The sequence below is a fragment of the Heterocephalus glaber genome, unplaced genomic scaffold, assembly GCF_053883595.1.
Source record: "Heterocephalus glaber isolate CG9 unplaced genomic scaffold, H.glaber_assembly_v1.0 deba00000347, whole genome shotgun sequence".
In the NCBI taxonomy this organism is placed as follows: Eukaryota; Metazoa; Chordata; class Mammalia; order Rodentia; family Bathyergidae; genus Heterocephalus; species Heterocephalus glaber.
The window spans coordinates 56,218,294-56,231,771 of record NW_028258143.1 but is presented as its reverse complement, the minus strand read 5'-3'; the positions used below and the strand labels follow the sequence as shown (position 1 = coordinate 56,231,771).

At 37.5% G+C, this 13,478-nt stretch overlaps 1 long non-coding RNA gene across 10 annotated transcripts in view; it reads left to right on the top strand.

The window, feature by feature from the left end:
* LOC106010467 (uncharacterized) overlaps nt 1-13,478 on the top strand; it is a 215,740-nt gene that overhangs the window by 182,354 nt on the left and 19,908 nt on the right. For all 10 annotated transcript variants that reach the window (XR_015447240.1, XR_015447239.1, XR_015447235.1 and 7 more), the window contains 2 exons: nt 10,676-10,766; nt 10,967-11,768. This is a non-coding gene — a long non-coding RNA (uncharacterized LOC106010467). The remainder of the gene's footprint in view (nt 1-10,675; nt 10,767-10,966; nt 11,769-13,478) is intronic.

The following is a 13,478-nucleotide window of genomic DNA, read 5'->3' as shown; positions in this document are numbered from 1 at the left end:
TGAAGCTGTGATACTTGTATCTATATTCTGCAAAAGTTTGTACAGTTGTTTTCTGGCTAAATTAGATTTCAACTGGAATTATTTCATTTCAGGTAGTGAGCATGGAATATACAAAGTATCACCTGCTAGTTGGCACAGATAGGATTTTGAAAAGACTGATACTTGCTCTTCAAAATTTTGATAAATACAGTTAACTTTAATCATCCTTAAATTTTTTTCTAGCTGTGAAAGGACTATAGTTATATAATAAATAGTCTAGTCAAAAGTTCTAATCTGATTTTTAATGAAATTTTATTGTTGACAAAACGAGCAGTCCATCTTAATAGTAAATTTGCAGACCGTCAAAGTCAGAAACATAAAGGAAAAGACTGATAATATTACACTGAAAAACTAATGCAAAAAATTCTCCATAAACAAAGGTAAAATAGAAGACAAACTGGAAAAACATATTTACAACATATGGAGGGGATTATATTTCTAATATATAAAGAACTCCTATAAATTAACAAAAATCTGTACATGGCAATTGAAAAATACAAATGTCCAAAAAATACATAATACTATGAATAATCAAAGAACTACAAATTTAAATAGTGATAGATATTTTCTTCTATAAAGTGAACAAATACTGAAAATGGTTAATGACAGGAAAACCTGGAAGCATAACATTCTTATATATTTGTGATAGTTATAGAAACTAGTTGAAGATATTCTATTGGCAGTCTGGTAATGAGACTTAAAGATATGTAAAATCCTGAGCTCAGAAATTCCACTTGTGGAAATTTACTTGAAGGGAATACTTAGATAAACATATAAAAATGTGTGCATGAATGAGGATACTCATCACAACACTGTTTATAGCAGAAAATGCAATCAATCTAAATGATACCAGTAGTGGTTGGTTCAATAGCTATAGGGATAACACCACAGACTACCCAAAGCCATTAAACATGATGATGGGAGCCAGGTGTGGTGGTGCATACCTGTAATTTTAGTACTCTGGCAGGCTGAGGCAGGAATATTGCAAGTTCAAGCTAAATTTGGCCAATTTATCAAATTAGTCATATTGTCTCAAAATAATAAATAAAAATAAGGGCTGGTCCCTTATCCCCATTACTCCCCCCGACAGATGTATATACAGGAAAGGCAAAAACGGAGAAAATTTTAAAAGATTTAAATAAAAAATGATAATAGTTGTTATCTTTGATTATTGGTAAATTATTAGTAATAAAAAAGCAAAGAAAAAAGGAATCTATTTTTATTTTCTGGGAAACACACTGTAATGTATTTCTGTAGATATCCACAGATACTGTACAAAACTGTTTTTTAGAAATTAATTTTATTGGTACATTTTAGGTATACAATATAATGACATTCATCATTGGAAATTTGCAGCTTTACATAATCTCTCTTGGTTCTTAATTTTTCCCCATTCCCCTGCCCTCCCTATTTACAAAGACTTTGTTCCCATTTTTTCATTTTCTCATATTAATTCCATTTCCTTCTTTCCTTTCCCCTACCCCTCCCACTTCCCCTTCCCCTTTGCCCATTTTCTTCCTATTTCACATTATCTATTATACCTTTCATTCTTTTTTTACCCTTTGTTTCTCACACTAGAGAAACTATTTGGTATTTACACATATGTGTCCTATTTATTTCATTTAAGAGTATTGCATCAATGTGCATCCATTTAGCAATAAATATCTAATTTCTCATTTTTTATGGCTGAGTGGTACTCCATTTCATTAAAAAACCACATTTTCTTTATCCAGTCTCCAGTTGATGGGCATCTGGGCTGCTTCCAAATTTTAGCTATTACAAATCATGCTGCTATGAACATGGGTGCACATGTATCACTATGGCATGATTCTTTTAATTCTTTGGGGAAGATCCCCAGCAGGGGAATACCAGGGTCAAATGGGACTTCCAGTTCTAGTTCTTTGAGGTATCTCCATACTGATTTCCACAGTGATTGCACCAGTCTACACTCCCACCAGCAGTGGAGCAGTGTTTCTCTTTCCCCACAGCCCTGCCAGCATTTGTTATTGGTTGATTTCATGATAGCAGCCATTCTTTCTGGGGTGAGGTGGAATCTCAGCGTTGTTTTCATTTGCATCTCTCGAATGACCAGTGATGTTGAACATTTTTTCATATGTTTATTTGCTATTTCTACTTCTTTGTCTGAGAAAGGTCTGTTCATTTCAGATGCCCATTTTTGGATTGGGTCCTTAAATTTGGGAGGTCTGATTTTTTTAAGTTCTTTATAGATTCTAGATAATAGACCTTTGTTTGAGGAACAGCAGGTGAAAATTTTTTCCCACATTGTGGGTTGTCTCTTCACTCTGTTGATGGTTTCTCTTGCTGTGTAGAAGCTTTTTAATAAGAAGAGATCCCGTTTGTTGATTGTTTGTGCTAGTTCACAGGCAACTGAGGTTTTGTTCATAAAATCTTTTCCTACACCGATGTCTTCAAGGGTTCTACCTAACCTCTGTTCTACCTGGTTCAGCGTTTCTGTTTTAATATTTAGATCTTTAACCTGTTTCGATTTTAGTTTAGTGCATGGTGAGAGATATAGGTCTAGTTTTAATCTTTGGCAAGTTGAAACCCAATTTCTCTAGCACCATTTCTTAAAGAGGCTATCTTTCCTCCAGTGAGGGTGTTTGGCTCCTTTGTCGAAGATGAGATGGCTGAGTGTGTCTGGTGTTGTTTCTCCATCTTCTAATCTGTTCCACTGGTCCTCAGGTCTGTTTCTTTGCCAGTACCATGCTGTTTTTACTATAGTAGCTTTGTAGTATAGTTTCAAATGATTGTGATACACCCAGCCATGTCTCTGTTGCCTACAATTGCTTTTGCTATTCTGGGTCTCTTCTTGTTCCAAATGAATGTTTGGATTGTTTTCTCAAGGTACATGAAGCATGCTATTGGAATTTCAATTGGGATTGCATTGAATCTTTATAGCAGTTTTGGAAGTATGGCCATTTTCACTATGTTTATTCTTCCTACACAGGAAAAAGGGATGTCTTTCCATTTTCTGATATCATCTTCAATCTCTCTTTTCAGAGTGCCATAGTTTTCAGAGAAGAGGTCTTTGATTCCTTTTGTTAGATTGATTCCTAGGTATTTCAGTGTTTTGGATGCTATTGTGAAAGGAATTGTTTGCCCTATTTCTCTCTCAGTGGGTCTGTTTGTGTAGTGGAAAGCTATTGATTTTTGTGTGTTGACCTTGTATGCAGCTGCTTTACTGAATTTGGTTATTAGGTCTAAAAGACTTTGGTGGAGTTCTTGGGGTCTTCTACATAGAGTATCATGTCATCTGCAAATAATGACAATTTAACTTCTTCATTTCCTATCTTTATTCCTTTTGTTTCTTTCTTTTGTCTAATTACTGTGGCTAATGTTTCCAAAACTATATTGAACAGGAGTAGTGATAGTGGACATCCTTGTCTTGTTCCTGATTTGAGTGTGAAGGATTTCAGTTTTTGACCATTTAGTATGATATTGGCTGTTGGTTTTTCATAGATGGCTTTTATCAGATTGAGATAAAGACCTTCTATTCCAAATTTCTGTAGCGTTTTTATCACGAATGGGTGTTGGATTTTGTTGAATGCTTTTTCTGCATCTATTGAGATGATCATATGGTTTTTGTCCTTCGCTCTATTGATATAGTGTATTACATTTATAGATTTGTGTATGTTGAATCATCCCTGCATCCCTGGGATGAATCTCACTTGGTCAAGGTGTATGATCTTCTTGATGATCTTCTGCGTTCTACTTCCCAGTATCTTATGAAGGATTTTTGCATCTATGTTCATTAGTGAGATTGGCCTATAGTTCTCTTTTTTGGTCAGCTCTTTCTCTGCTTTGGAGATCAAGGTGATGCTTGCTTCCAGGAATGAATTTGGGAGTATTGCTTCCCTTTCAATTTCATTGAAGAGTTTAAACAGTAGTGACAGTAGTTCCTCTCTAAATGTCTTGTAGAATTCAGCAGTGAAGCCATCAGGACCTGGGCTTTTCTTAGTTGTTAAGTTTTTAATTACGTTTTCAATTTCACTGGTTGACATTGGGTTGTTTAGAATTTTTAGGTCTTCTTTGTTCAACTTTGGTAATTCTTATGTACCTAGGAATCTGTCCTTTTCTTCTGTTTTCCATCTTATTGGCATATAGGTTGTTAAAGTAGGTATTGATGATCCTGTGGATTTCTGCTTCATCTATTGTAAGTTCATCCTTGTCATTCATAAATGCATGGATTTGGGCCTTTTCTTTCCTTTTCCTCATAAGGTTGGCTAAGAGGTTATCAATTTTGTTTATTCTTTCAAAGAACCAACTCTTGGTTTCATTGATTTTTTTGTATTTTTCTCTTAGTCTCCCATGCATTGATTTCTCCTCTGATCTTTTTAATTTCCTCCCTTGTATAAGCTTTTGGTTTGTCCTGCTCTTCTTTTTCCAGAAGCTTGAGGTTCAGCATCAGGTTGTTCAATTGGGCTGGCTTTGTTTTCCTAATATGTGTATTCATTGCTATGAATTTCCCTTGTAAGACTGCTTTCATTGTTTCCTATAGATTCTGATATGTTGTATTGTCATTGTTATTTAATTGAAGGAACTGATTTCTTCTTAATTTCCTCTGTGATCCATTGGTTATTCAGAAGTGTGTTGTTTGATTTCCATGTGTTTATGAAATTCTTGCTGTTTCTTTTGCTATGGATCTCCAATTTCATCACACTATGGTCTGATAATACACAGGGGATAACTTCAATTCCTTTCCACTTACTTAATCATGTTCTATGAGTGAGTATGTGGTCCATTTTCGAGAATGACCCGTGTGGAGCTGAAAAGAATTTGTATTCTGATTTTGTGAGGTGGAAGACTCTGTAAACCTCTGTTAAGTTCATTTGTTCAAGAGTTTGATTGAGTTCTAGTATTTCATTGCTTGTTTTTTTTGTCTAGTTGATCTATCTATTTGTGACAATGGGGTATTGAGGTCCCCCACTACTATTGTACTAGTGCTTATTTGATTATTTATGTCCATTAGTATTTGTTTTATATAGTTGGGTGCCCTAGTGTTTGGTGCATATATGTTTATGATTGTCATCTCTTCCTCTTGGATTTTTACCTTTACAAGGATGTAGTGTCCTTCTTTGTCTCTCTTAATCAGTGGTGGTTGGAAATCTACTTGATCTGCAAAGTGGATAGCTACTCCTGCTTTTTTTCAGGTTCCTGTTGCATGGAGTATTGTTTTCCACTCTTTAACTTTCAGTCTATGAGTTTCTTTTTGAATTAAGTGTGTTTCTTGTATGCAGAATATTGTTGGATCTTGCTTCTTGACCCATTCTTCCAGTCTATTTCTTTTGATTGGTGAGTTGAGACCATTAACATTGATGGTTATAACTGATATGTATTGACTTATCCTTGTCATGACTTTTTCTTTTTGTTGGAATCTCCCCTTTGCATTTAATTTCTTGTCATGCCCAATGGATTCATTCTGCTGGGTTTCCTCAGGTTGTGATCCTCGTTGTCTTTTTCTGGGATATTGTCTAAAATTTTTTGTAGTGCTGGTTTGGTATTCATGAAGTTTCTAAGGTACTCTTTGTCAAGAAAGTGTCTTGTTTCTTCATCAATTTTGAAAGATAATTTTGCAGGGTACATCAATCTGGATTAGAGCATGTTTTCCTTTAGGGCTGGAAATATGTCACTCCAAGCTCTTCTTGTCTTGAGGGTTTGTGTTGAGAAGTCTGCTGTGATTCTCATGGGCTTTGCTTTATATGTGATTTGTTTCTTTTCTCTAACTGCTTGTAGAACTTTGTTCTTCTGTTGGGTTTCTGGAATCTTTTGTAAAAAAATTTTATTTTATTGGTACATTTTAGGTATACAATATAGTGACATTCATCATTGGAAATTTATACCTTTACCTAATCTCTCTTGGTTCTTATTTTTCCCCTTTCCCCTGCCCGCCCTTAAACCACTCCCTCCCTCCCTATTTACAAAAACTTTGTTTCCATTTTTTCATTTTCTCATGTTAATTCCATTCCCTTCTTTCCTTTCCTGTACCCCTCTCACTTCCCCTTCTCCTTTGCCCCTTTTCTTCCTATTTTACATCATCTATTATACCTTTTAGTCCTTATTTACACTTTCAGTTTCTCACACTAAAGAAACTATTTGGTATTTATACATGTGTGTCCTATTTATTTCACTGAAGAGTATCACTTCAATGTGCATCCATTTAGCTGCAAATATCTCTAATTTCTCATTTTTTATGGCTGTGTAGTACTCCTGGAATCTTAACTATTATATGCCTATGTGTAGATTTTTTTTTTTTTTTTGATCCAGGTGGTTGGAGTCCTATATGCCTCACTTATCTGTATGTCAAGTTCTTTTCCCCTGCTTGGGAAGTTTTCTGCCATCATTTCTCTGAACAGTTTTTTTTATGTTGTCTGCACTCTCTCCTGTTTTTTCATTGATTCTGATCAGTTTTATGTTATTTTTTTTGCATCTTCTAGCAGCTGCTGGATTGATTTCTCATTGTCCCTTACTATTTTAAAGAAGAAATTTTTCTTTTCCTGATCACTAATTTCAATCTTATCTTCTATATCTGAAATTCTGTCCTCACATTGGCTCATTCTGCTGTGTAAACTTTCAGTGGAGTTTTTAATCTCCTGGAAATCTGTTTGAATCTGTTTTGTGGATTCCATTTGTTTCCTATTGTGTTGGGATTCCATCACCTTCTTCAACTCCTCTTTTTTTTTTTTTTTTTTTATCTGTGTCCTCTCTGGATTTATCAATCATGTCTTGAACTATGGGCACAATCTCTGCTGTTATGTACAAAATTATTTCTGAGTTCATTTTTTCCAGATCCTCTTTTGTTGCCAGTTCAGGGAGTCTAGGTGGTTGAGTATCAGATTGTTCCATCTTGTTTCCCTTTGGGGTTGCCTTAGGTGATGTGGGAGTCTGGTTTTGAGACTTGTTTAAGTGTCTTCTCATTTCAACGAGGTGGGGGGAGGGATGTGTGCTACTGTCATGGCTCACCTCCTTTTCACTGGGTATGGTGGTATGGCGGCCCAGAAGGTTCACCTCCTCTGCGCTGGGGGGAGGAGCTGTGCTCCTTGGCACTGGCGGGGTCACAAAACTATTTTAAAACATGGAATTCTGACAGCAGCTTCTGATAATCAATCCAAAGACCTATCCACAGCCAGGCCCTGGTGTACAGACACCTTTACTTGGAAGCAGGAGGGCCATTCAGTAAGACTCGCATGGGTTTAGATGTAGGACTTTTTGATAAAAATTATTTTAATTCCCAAACAACACCATTATCTGAGAATGAGAATAAAAGTCGCTAGAAAAGAGCAAGGGATGAAGAATGTGTGTGAACCAACCCGGAGTGATGCCTTCCCCAGAAAACACACAAATTTCTGAAGCATTTAATACACCAGCAGTGTTTTATAGGCATTTCCCACCAACAGGCCAGCTCCTTCCTACTGTGAAATCGAACTCACTTATCACTCACTCAGTCACTTGAGGAACAAATGCCAAACGGGTACTATGTGGCAGGTACTGAGCTGAACCAGGCACCAGGAACACAAAGTTTAATGTGTGCAAACCTTGCCCTTGAGAAGCCCAGCGGGAGGTGAGGGTGGGGAGCAGATTAGGCAATGTCAGCGCAGTTTGCCAAATCTTGGCGAAGGCTGAGAGTGGAGTTTAGGGTGGTTTGAACTGTCCTTACCTCCTTAGTAGGGATAAAGGAAACCTTCCTTAAGAGTGTATCTAAAGGGGGACCTGAGAATTGGGCAGAGCCTAGAAGGTGCCTAGAAGTGTTCCAGGTGGAGAAAGCATTTCCAGAAAAAGCTGGAAGTGAGGGAGAGAATGTAGGAGCCCTGCTGGGGTGAGCAGGGGGCCAGCTTTCCACCCTTGCCTTACATTAGCATCCTTGGGAGAGATTAAATAAGCAAACAGTAAGTAAACAAATTAAAAATAAACCTATGGCTTCACCCTCAGTCTAATTAAACAGCATCTATTGGGCAGGGATGGGGTGAGGCGTGGCCCTTAAACTTGGGGGAGGGGGCTGCTGCAGTTGTAGTAATAGGATGCTTTCCTCATCACCTGCTTGAGTTCTTTAAATGTAGCTCCTCCCTTTATCTGAGAGGCTCCTGGAGGGCTGCACAGAATAGCTAGGACTGAGAAACACCCAGAGAAGTGAAGAACTTGGAAAACTGGCTGAGGAATTAGGATTTGCCTTAAGGGCAGGGGAGCACCTTATTGAATAAATGCATATACCACAGGCCACATTAATAATAATGTCTTAAGAGGCTTTAGCACATTCACCAAAGCTCTGGGATTTTTATGGTAATCATCTGGGTGCATACAAAAAAAGTTTTGTGCAAAGGAGAAGGGCATAAGTAAACACAAAACTGGAAATTCGATAGGATGAGTTGTAAATCTGTTCTTCGGTACTCCCAGAAGATGGATTCTTGGATAAGTGTATGTAAATGGAAAACTTGTAAAGCAAATCATAAAGGCACCTGGGAGGTTGCTATTAAAAGAATCAGTGAAGTAAAACTTATTGAAATGTTAACAATAACTCCTAATTTACTTGTTTTACATTATTTGGATCTTCATATATAATATTCATCTTTTAAAAGATGGTATTCACAGGGAACATTTGCATATTGATGTAAACAAAAAAAATATGTTGTACTTTAGCAGAGGAGAACAAGGTGAAGCTCTTTGGAACACACATGGACTTGTTTTCAGATTTAAGCTGGAAGTTTATTAAGGATATGACTTCAGACAATGATTTAATCTCCTAAAGGCTGTCTCTTCATAGATAAAATAGGAATAACATCCACCCCTTATAAGTTTGGAGTAAAGAATTGTACATAGGTAAATCAAGTGAGGCATTGTCTATAATGCCTGGAGTGTAGTAGGTACTGAATTAATGGTAACTATTATTAACTTGTTTCCAAAAGAGTTTTAGAAAATGGACATGGGGGCACATGCCTGTAATCCCAGCACTTGGGAGGAAGAGGCAGGAGGATTATCATGAATTTGAGGCCAGCCTGGACAATAAAATGAGTTTAAGGCCAATCTGAACTACATAGCAAGTCCCTGAATCAACCCCCCTAAGCCCCAAAAAGTTTTATAAGCCTTAAAAATGCTTCTTGGCCCTGGTTATGGTGGTGAATGCTTGTAATCTCAGCACTCTGGGAGGCTGAGGCAAGAAGGTTGCAAGTTTGATCCAGTCTAGGCAACTTAGTGACTTAGCAAGTCTCTGTCTCAAAATAAAAATGTAAAACATGAAAGAGCTGGGGATGTAGCACTGTGCAAAGGCTTTGAGTTTAATCTGCAGTACTGGAAAAAAAAAGAGATTTTGAAACTGGAATTTCTCCAACATTTCTTGCATAAGGCAAATTTTATGGGTAAAAATGTTGGTTGTTGTTATGTGTTCTGCACTGACTTAATAACATCAGGTCCAGACAGACTACATCACCATTGCCCACATGAGATGAAAATGGTTGTTTTAAACTCTCCAAACTTCAGTAAACCCATTATACAACTCCAAGTGGTTAATTGGGAATGCATTTTATGGCTCACTCTTCCTTGTGAGTTCCCTGGGAAGCACAGAATTCCCATGCTCTGGGTCAGATGAAGCTTGGGAGTCTTTCTGAAGCTTTTCTATGGTTAGAATGGATGACTGGCAACACCTGCTTTGACAAATTTCCAAGCCAAAATGATTTCTGCTGTGTGGTATGTCATAGGACCCTGAGGATGCAACAAAACATTTTTCATGTTCTGGAACTGACTCTAAGCTGCTGGAGGAAGATGATTCTGGCTAGTCATGCTGCTAGGACTCCTGCTACCCACTCCCATGTGGTGGGGTGATCGTAGGCGCCTCCAGATTTCCTAACAAATGCCAAACCTGCCACCTGTCTGTGCGATTTCCATACTTAAGCTCCCTAATCAGAAATCAGCTCTGAGGATTCCTTAGATGGAATAATTTCGAACTCCATAATCTGATTTAACACGTGCCAACAGTTTTCCATTACATTTAAGGGCAAAATTTTGGTCTTTTTATATAGGGTGATCAGATACCTTGGTCTGCCTGAAATAGTACCCAGTTTGTTCCTATTGTCTCAACGTCCTATGTATTTAATAAAGCAACCTCTTTCACTCTCAGATTTATTCTGGTTTAGACATGTATAATGTGATCATTCAAACTGTTGGCCTTGTATGACCTGGACTCTGCCAACTTCTCCAAGTCATCCCCCATGTCCCCTTTGATCACCTGAGCCAGCCTGTTACTTTGTGCCCAGCCTTCAGCCTTGTTGCTGCCTCAAGGCATTTGTCCTTGCTGGGTGGTTTAGTCCCCAGATCTTCAAAGGCATGAGTTGCTGCTTCTTGTCCTTCTTGATTCACATATCCCCTCCTCAAAGACATGTTTACTTTTTTTTTTTTTTGGATACTGGGGATCGAACTCGGGACCTTGTGCTTGCAAGGCAGGCGCTGGAACCACTGAGCTAAATTCCTGACCCTTCAAAGACATGTTTACTGTTCACCCCAAACAAAAATAGCATTCACCCCTGAATACACCATTGCCTCACCTAGTTTTATTTCCTTTGTTTTATGCAATGATCTAAATTATCCTCTCAGTTTATTTGCTTGCTTATTGTCTGTCTCCCTCCCCTAGAATGCAAGTTCCTGAAGCCAGGATTCTTGTGGGCTATGTTTGCTGTTATCCTCATCTCCGAGAGAGAACCAAGTCAGTCACGTGGAAGGGGGTCAGTAAATATTTGCTGAATAAAGGAATGGTTGTACACATACAGCTCTTGTCAAAAAATGAGGGGAGAAGAAATGTTAAAAATATAAGATTGTTTAGGCGTACAATTCACTTACTTTAAAAAAATACCTTTACTGCGATTTAATTCACTTACCATATAATTCACTCACTTAAAGTATAATTATCTTTATATATTCACAGACTTCTGCATCCAATACTACAATCAACTTTAGGACTTTTTTTTTTGTACCGGGGATTGAACTCATTTCCTTGGACTTGCGCAGCAGGCAGCTAAACCACTGAGCTAAATCCCTGGCCCAACTTTAGGACTTTTTCTTTATTCCAAAAAATAAGCCCAAGTCCCTTAGCCATCACCTGAAGTCATTCATACCGCAGCCCTAGGCATCACCTAGGGCTTCTAACTCCTATCTCAATAGATTTGCCTGTTCTGGACATTTCATATAAATGGACTCTTATAATACATGGTCCTTTGTGTTTGATTTCTTTCACTTAGTGTACTGTTTTCCAGTTCCATCCATCTTGTGGCCTGTCATTCGTTTTTCAGTTTTCCAAATTCTGGCTTCGAGTAAAGTCAGATAACCAGAAGGTTATGCAGTAGATGGTGATAGTTTATCTCAGAGCATTTTAATCATGGCTGCACATCAAAATCCTCCCCTCCCCTCTCCTCAGCAGCTTTAGAAAACTCCACTCTAGCATCTAGGAGGAGCAACCTGAGTGGAGAACCACTGGTTTAGCTAATTACCTCCAGTGGGTTATTATTTAATGTTATGCATTTGACTTTTATCTAATATTGCAAGTAAAGGTCATCTGAAACTTGCTGCTGAGAGATATTGCCCACTAAGTAGGCTGTTGGGGAATCAGATGTTGGACATTTGTCATTTAACAAGTACAAGTCCTGCTTGCCTGTAGAGTAATGACAAGATACAGAGCAAGGAGTGTGACACACTTTGATTCAACCTCGTTTTTTCCTTCGTGATACGAGGTAGGTTGTTAAGCCTCTTTGCATTTTGGTTTCTCTAACTATAAAATGATTCATCTTCTAGGGTTGTGGGAAGCCTCTAAAAATAATGTATGAAAAGTTCACCAAAAACTATAAAATATGTAGAAGTATAACTTATCTTTATCATTAAAAAATGGAATCATGGAATTTGGATTTTGAGTGGAATGGAGTAGAAGAAGGAGTGGGCTGAAAGCCAAAAGGACTGGTTCTTCTGGTGGTACCTCAAGTAAGCAACATTCACACTTATTTTAATCTCTTCATACCTTTGTAAGTCGTTATTGTTGGATCAGGTGGTAACTAAAGATTCTTCTAATGAAAAAAAATTGTATGAGCCAGTGATTCCATGATCCTTTGTAGAGACCCCTCTAATACTTCCAATAGCTTTCAGCCGATTGCACTTGACATTAACTATAACACACTTGCTATAAATTGGTTCTTAAATTGTCTTCAAAGGTGCATTGAAGACTTGGTCCCTAGCCCATGGTGCTATTGGGAGATGGTGCAACTTGTAGGAGGTGGCAACTATCAGAAGGAAGTTAGGTCATTGGATGTGTGCCCTTGAAGGGGATAATGGGACCCTGGCCCCTTCTTGTTTCTCTCTTTTTGCTTCAAGCCACCTCCTCCTCCATGAGCTCCTACCATTTTTTGTATACCATTTACTGCCTCACTAACAGGCCCAAAGCAACAGGGCCAGCTGGTTGAAACCTCTAAAACCATGAGCCAAAATAAATCTTTCCTTTCTGCAAGGTGATTGTCTCAGGTATTTTATCACAGCCGTGGAAAGCTCTCTAACACAATACCCATAACTATTTCAATTTAGTTATTACTTAGTTCCAATCATCTTTTGTGAAATCCAACCCTAATATTCCTTCTCATTACCTTAATATTCCTTCTCATTCATTTAGTGAAATCTAACCCTAATATTCCTTCTCATTAATATTCCTTCTCATTCCTTCTCATCACTGTATGATCATGAAATTTTTGAATGCACAGAAAAGCAGATAGGATAGTAAAATGAACAACTATATGCTCACCCTACATAACACTTTACCGTATTTATTTATCTCCTTTTTTAAAAGCAATTTTACATAAAATTACTGGTAATATTTCTCTCTAAATATTCCACTCCAAATAATCAGGATATCCTACATCACCACAATAGCATTACCTAATTACTTACCAAAATTAACAAAAATTCTCTGTCATTGAGTACCCCATACATACTCAAATTTCCATTGTCTCCCCAAAATGTCTTTTATAGCTACTTTGTTCAAGACAGACTATATTATAATGCATGCATTGACAATGTCCCCTAATTAAGAGTGTTCTCCTCAGCTTCTTCATTTTTGATGAACTTGGCCTGTTGAAGAGACTTGGCTTGTTTTTCTGTATAACATTCTACTGTCTAGATTTGTCTTTTTAAAAAAGTTTGTGACATCATTTAACTTTTTCCATTATTGGCCATATTATGTGTATACTGGGAGTTAGATCTAAAACTTGATTAGATATAGGGTAAACACCTTTGGCAAGGATGTTTCTTCAAAAATAATACCATGTGTTTTGTTTGCATCCCATCAGGAGGCACACATACTACCAGCATTGCAGGGGACACTGCTGCTCCCTGTAATTTTTATTCATTGGTATCAGTTCTAATAGTACTGGAGAACTAACAGAGTAGAAAAAGTAAACATT